The sequence below is a fragment of the Quercus lobata genome, chromosome 8 (assembly GCF_001633185.2).
Source record: "Quercus lobata isolate SW786 chromosome 8, ValleyOak3.0 Primary Assembly, whole genome shotgun sequence".
Classification (NCBI taxonomy): domain Eukaryota; kingdom Viridiplantae; phylum Streptophyta; class Magnoliopsida; order Fagales; family Fagaceae; genus Quercus; species Quercus lobata.
Genome location: NC_044911.1, coordinates 5,592,789 through 5,598,788, shown reverse-complemented (window position 1 = coordinate 5,598,788; position 6,000 = coordinate 5,592,789).

Genomic DNA, 6,000 nt, shown 5'->3' with positions numbered 1-6,000 from the left:
GATCGGGAATTAGAAGGAGAATACGGTAGCAATTTGCATGATCTTGGAAACCTTTATAACCAAGCACTGAAGAAAGAATAGGAACACTAATTTCCTTAGAAGAAATGCCCGATGACAGAATTTCATACTTTAGCCTATGTCCTTGTTATTCAACCCACTCATAACCATGTCTAGTTGTTGTAACCCTCACTAAGGCCTAGTTCTTAAACCTATTCTCTATAAATTTATTGTATTGGGCTAGTTGGGCTTGAGTCCACTCATCTAACAGAAGAAGTGCTAAAACCCAGTCTCTACCATTCATATTTCTAAATACACCACCATTGGTAATTTGTTTGATATTTTCATTGAATTCGACCAATTGAAATTGGTTGATTATTCTATTAATATATCCAATTGCAACTTCAAAATGAGTGGCATCAAAAATTTCATCAATTGCACATATTGGATGGATGAATCTTACCCAAAAAAAAAAAAAAAAATTAGCGTTAACTGTTTTAACCATTTTTTGAAAAACCAAATCTAAAATTACTAACAAGCATAACAATTTATTAGACATTGCTTTATGTGACCTTACATCAAACTTTGTTTCATATTCTCAAGTCTGTTTCAATAATCATTTAACCTCTTTAAACCTAAAGCGCATAACTTGTAAATGAATCATATTCCATGATTGTATCCAAAACCAGGACGTGTCTAGCCAAAACGAATTTGATTCGTACTCCCTAAAATGCATAGCCTCTTTCATGGCATATTCTTTTTGCCAAGCACAACTTGTACATTATAAATGCTACCAGCATTGACAAAGTTTGATGCTTAATTCTGCTACCCGTTTGTTCATCGTTTAACCTGTGCAAAATCTACAAAGTCCGTTTGTCTGTGAAGCTCATCATGATCTCCTTTTACAGCTTCAACTCTAACCTGCGTCATCTAGATTTTTAGAGTACAAATAAAATCCAAAACATACGAAAATATCATGGAATCAGCAAACATTAAAAACATAACATTTTTAATAAGCAGTCTGTTAAAACTGAAGAAGCAGATTTCTCGTTTAACAAGACTAAGTCAGGCCATAATTAAATAAAACGGCTGCATTTTATAATGGGACCGCAATTTAAATGAAGCGGCGTCGTTTTTTGTTCAGCGTATCTTAAAGTGAAGGGAACGACGTCATGCTACTTAAAGAGAAATGTTACGTGGAATTCCACTACAAGTGTTTAACATGGAGGTATTGTGCATAACAGATGTCTTCAGCCATTCAAAATAATAAGTTAGGAACGTTTTCAAACAATTAAGAAAACTAACATCTCGAGTTTTTGAAACTCGAGATTCAACTTAAAAACCGAGTATTATAAAGTCGCTTTGCATTTGTTCTAAACTGCTGAGGTGGCAAAAATTGCCACACAGATCTCGAGTCTTTAAGACTCGAGTTTTGCTTGGCACAAACCGAGTCTATAAGACTCGAGATTGGATTAGAGGAATTAAGAAACTTTCAACAAATCTCAAGTCTTAGAGACTCGAGTTTTGCCTAGCACAAACCGAGTCTGTAAGACTCGAGATTTACTTAACCAGACATTGTTCTAAATAAATTTTGAACAGAACTCGAGTTTATAAGACTCGAGTTCTGGTGGAACTATTTTACTAAGTAGTATAATTACTAACGCGTTCCTGGGACTATATTATTCAGTCCACACTCAGCCTCACTAAACTCTCACCCAAAAACAGAGCATCCTCAACTCTCACCCATACACTCAACCTCACTAACTCTCACACCTCTCACTCTCACTCACCACATTGCCTCTCTCACTGCTCTTCCCTCTCAACAATTTCATATTTCAGGTATGGGTTTTTTGATTTGATTGTTATTGTAGTTGGGTATTAGTTGTGTATGGGTTTTGCCACTAAGAGAACTTTCCAATGGTTCTTAGTGTCTTTAAATCTTTTTTATTGACTTCTTATCACAATTCATGTTCCCATTTTGTGCTGCCAAACGCTGCGTTAATTTATGTGTTTTGAGTTTTGTTATCTGATTTATTCTGAGCTGTAACGAAATTTATTTATTTGTAAGGATTTGGGGCTTTTGACTTACCAACATATGTAAGATATATAAAGAGCAAGTAGAGTTGATTGATGATGTTGACTTACCAACATAGTGATTATACTAGATAAAACCATTTTAACTTTTTTATTGATTGATTGATTTCAATAAATTTTTGTTTTTAGCTACAAGTAGAGTTTTTTCGAATGATGATGGCAAGAGAAAAGAGAGATATAAAGCCTCTGTTTATGAAAATCTCTCCATGTTTTTTCCTAATATAAGATGTTCTTCTTGTAGTATCTTTTTGTTCTTGATTTCAATTCCGTGTTTTTATTGGCTTGCATGTCATTTGAGCTATATATTATTTGTTATATTTTTTTTGATTTATTACTAATTCATGTGATTAATCTTAACCATCTCGATAAAAATATGTTTTTGCATTAGCCATTTTGGTGAAATAAAAAAAATTCTGTTCTCATTGACTTTATTCTTTTTGAGGTGTTTCCCTGCATTAATTCTTCTTGATCAAATCTGCCAATTTTAAAGAGAATCAATCTTTCTTGAATTAGATTCACCAAATTCTTGTAGGTTAGAAAATTTTATGAAAGATTCATAGCAATGTACATTTCCCTTGTTAGCTGAGATGTGGAGTGTTGCTTGATTGTGGAGTCACCACTTTATCTTGAAGGAGCTAGTGGATTGTTTGAATTTATTGTTAAAAGACAAAGAAAATGGGCACATGGTTATAGTAATTGTTGAAGTTACAAAACTTCTTCTTGAAATAATGCGTACAAAAGACTAGCAGGACATGAGTATGCAGATATCTCAGGGGATTTAGGTATGGATGCTAGGATGTAAGTCTTGCTTTGGAGTTGACTGTGTTGTTTGCCATGCCTGGAAATTGTGAACATCTCAGAATATAGTAAAAAAAGAACTTGGAGAGGATTATTTGTGTAGTGACTAATTCTAACTTTAAGGGCTGCCTATTATTTCCTTCATTTTGCTTTCTGACATGGTGCTAGAGACATTAATGTAATTTTAACTACTTGAGTTGCCCCTTTTCAGTTTAGTAAATGGTAAATGTAGCACTAGAACATGACAGTTCCTTTATTTAGGAATTGTCTGCCTCTATACAAGATGCAAACTTAAGAACCATTGATTTTGTTATAGGTAAATCATGTGGACGTTTACATTTTTTTTTTCCAGTGAAACCTTTAAGGTCCCTAAAACTTTTTATAGTGGTGTAGCAGATTGAGTTTAGATGTGTATAGGTTAATATAGATGTGTATAGGTTAGTACAGGTTAACATAGGTTAGATGTGTATAGGTTAGTACAAGTTAATATAGATGTGTATGTGTGAACAAAATATTATGGACTTTAATCTTGTAACGACTTTTCATGGAATCATTATGAAAGTGGTCTGTACATAATAGCAGAGGTTCTCTTATTCATTTTCGAAGGGGCTTTTGTTGAGAACAGTCACAATGTTGAAGCAGATTTAATTTGTAATAAGTGTGTATCGTGTGTTCATTAGGCTAAAAGGTCCACTCTGATGTGGTTATTAAAGGTAGTCTTGGAATCTAATAAAATGGTTGACTGGGATTTCAGTTGATACTAATGTCTTAAGCATGAAATATGTTGGAAATACTGAAAAGGTCTCGATTCTTTTTTGTTTGGGGGGGGGGGGTTTGTATGTGTTACCAAAAAATGTGGTTGTGTTTGTGTTACAAAATTATATGATATATCTTTTGCAATTATTTAGTCCCCCATTATCTTTTGCAATTTTGTATGTGTTACAAAAAATTGCGTTTGCAATTATCTTTTGCTTTACATGTGTTTGCCTCTCATACCATGCTGCTGTAATTAGCCTCTTGTATATAGGAAAGATAGATGGATTTGTATATGTCCAATTGTTAAATATAGTCGTACTATAGCCAAAATTGTAGGAAAAAATGTTCAGTTTGTATGTATGATGAAAAGCAACTTATAAAAGTTTCTCGGCCGCATCTTTTTATTAGAAAGTTAAAGACCTACTTCAAGTTTCTTTTAGATCAGGGAACTTGAAAATGTTTGTTAACTAACATAGTAGCTTGACTGTAACAGGTTCACAATGCCTGAAATTGATATAATCATATACCACGGTGGTCCGTTGAAGAATGCCAATGCGAACAAGGGATTGCCATTTGAAGGGCCGGGTATAAAGACCTATTATACCCAAATTGATCGTAGGTTGAAGACCCTTGACGAATTGAAGATGATGATTATGGAAGAGTTGTGTGAGAACCCTGCTGTGCACAACATACACATTACTTATCGCATGCCAAATGAAATCCTGAAGCACCGGATTAATTACAAGTACATGGCGATAGAAGCAGACAAACATGTGAAGATCATGTTTGACAAGTTGAAGAGAATACCTGAAGTAACTAACATTGAGTTGTACATATAGTTGGAGCCACGTGCAGAAGTTGGTATTGAGGAAATCCAACAAACACAAACAAGTTTACAAGTTACAGTTCCAGATGCTCAATATGAGTATTTTACACATGTAGAGCATGATGATGTTCATGCCGATGAAGATGTTCATGCCGATGATGATGATGATGAGAATGAGGATGAGAATGATGATGATTATGATGATGAGGACGAGGATGAGAATGATGATGATGACGATGACTATGTTGATGAAAATATTGCCATTAACGGTGAAGATTTTGGCGATAGAGATGAGATTGAAGACAGGATTGAACAAGGGGACTTTAGGGACTTTGAGAGGGACATTGATGACGATGAGACATTGGACAGTAGTCAACCTGATGCATACAATGTTCTTAGTGTCCAAAACATTACAGACACAATCCCTGTGTACTCATCACCTACCTTGTCATTTTCCGAAAATACTTGGGAAAATTTGGTTGATCATTCACATATTGAGACACCATTTGTGTCTAGTTGGAGAGAGGGGATGAATTTGTGCAAAGGCTTGACTTTTGCCAATAAAATGGAAGTGCAACGCATATTAACAAAGTGTGCCCTGAAGGAAAACAAACATTTTATGATCAGTAGGTCAACCACGACAAAACTTTGTGCGAAATGCGTGGATGAGTCATGCACGTGGTATGTCTGCATAGTCATGAAGCCCAAGTTCCACAATCTATGGATGGTCACCGTGTACAAGGGTCCTCACACGTGTATACGGACTGGGGTGCGAAATGATGGTAGAATGATGAGTTGTAAATTTATTGCAAATGACATCCTTAAGAAGTTATGTGAGGATCACACTACCCCAATTAAGCATCTCAGATCTATGATAGAGTCGAAATATGAGGGACAAAAGCCTTCTTACTACAAGGTATGGGATGCGAAACAAAAGGCAATTGGGAAGATGTTTGGGAATTGGGAAGAGTCTTACCAAAGGTTGCAAAAAATATTAAAAAATTTAGTTACTTGTCACGTTTCAAAACAATGTTGAAAACTAGCATCTCGAGTGTCTAAAAGTCGAGTTCCAAGATAAAAGTCGAGTTTTTAAGTCTCGATTTATAAGAGGATGGGTTTAAAGTGAGAAAAAATTAATGTAAAAATCGAGTTTTAAAGACTCGATTTCCATAAATTGCAAAAAAACGCCGCTATAGGGCTTAAAAACGGCACTATAGGGCTCCCTAAACTTGATACTTATAAAAAAAAATTTTGCAGGAAAACGCCGCTATAGGGCTTTAAAATGTCACTATAAGGCTTAAACAGAGGGTAAGTGAAGCACTTACAATTCGCCCAAAAAGAGGGTAACCTCATGTAATTTTCTGATAATTTGAGTTTGTGAACTTACTTTTACTTCTATATACCTCTAATTATTCTTTAGAGTACTTTTTAGGGTCATTCGGTGGATCTCTCATCTCTTTTTGTTGAAATAGCATCAATTGATTCGTCAGCAGTACTAAACAGGTACAATTCTCTCTCTCACAGTGCGG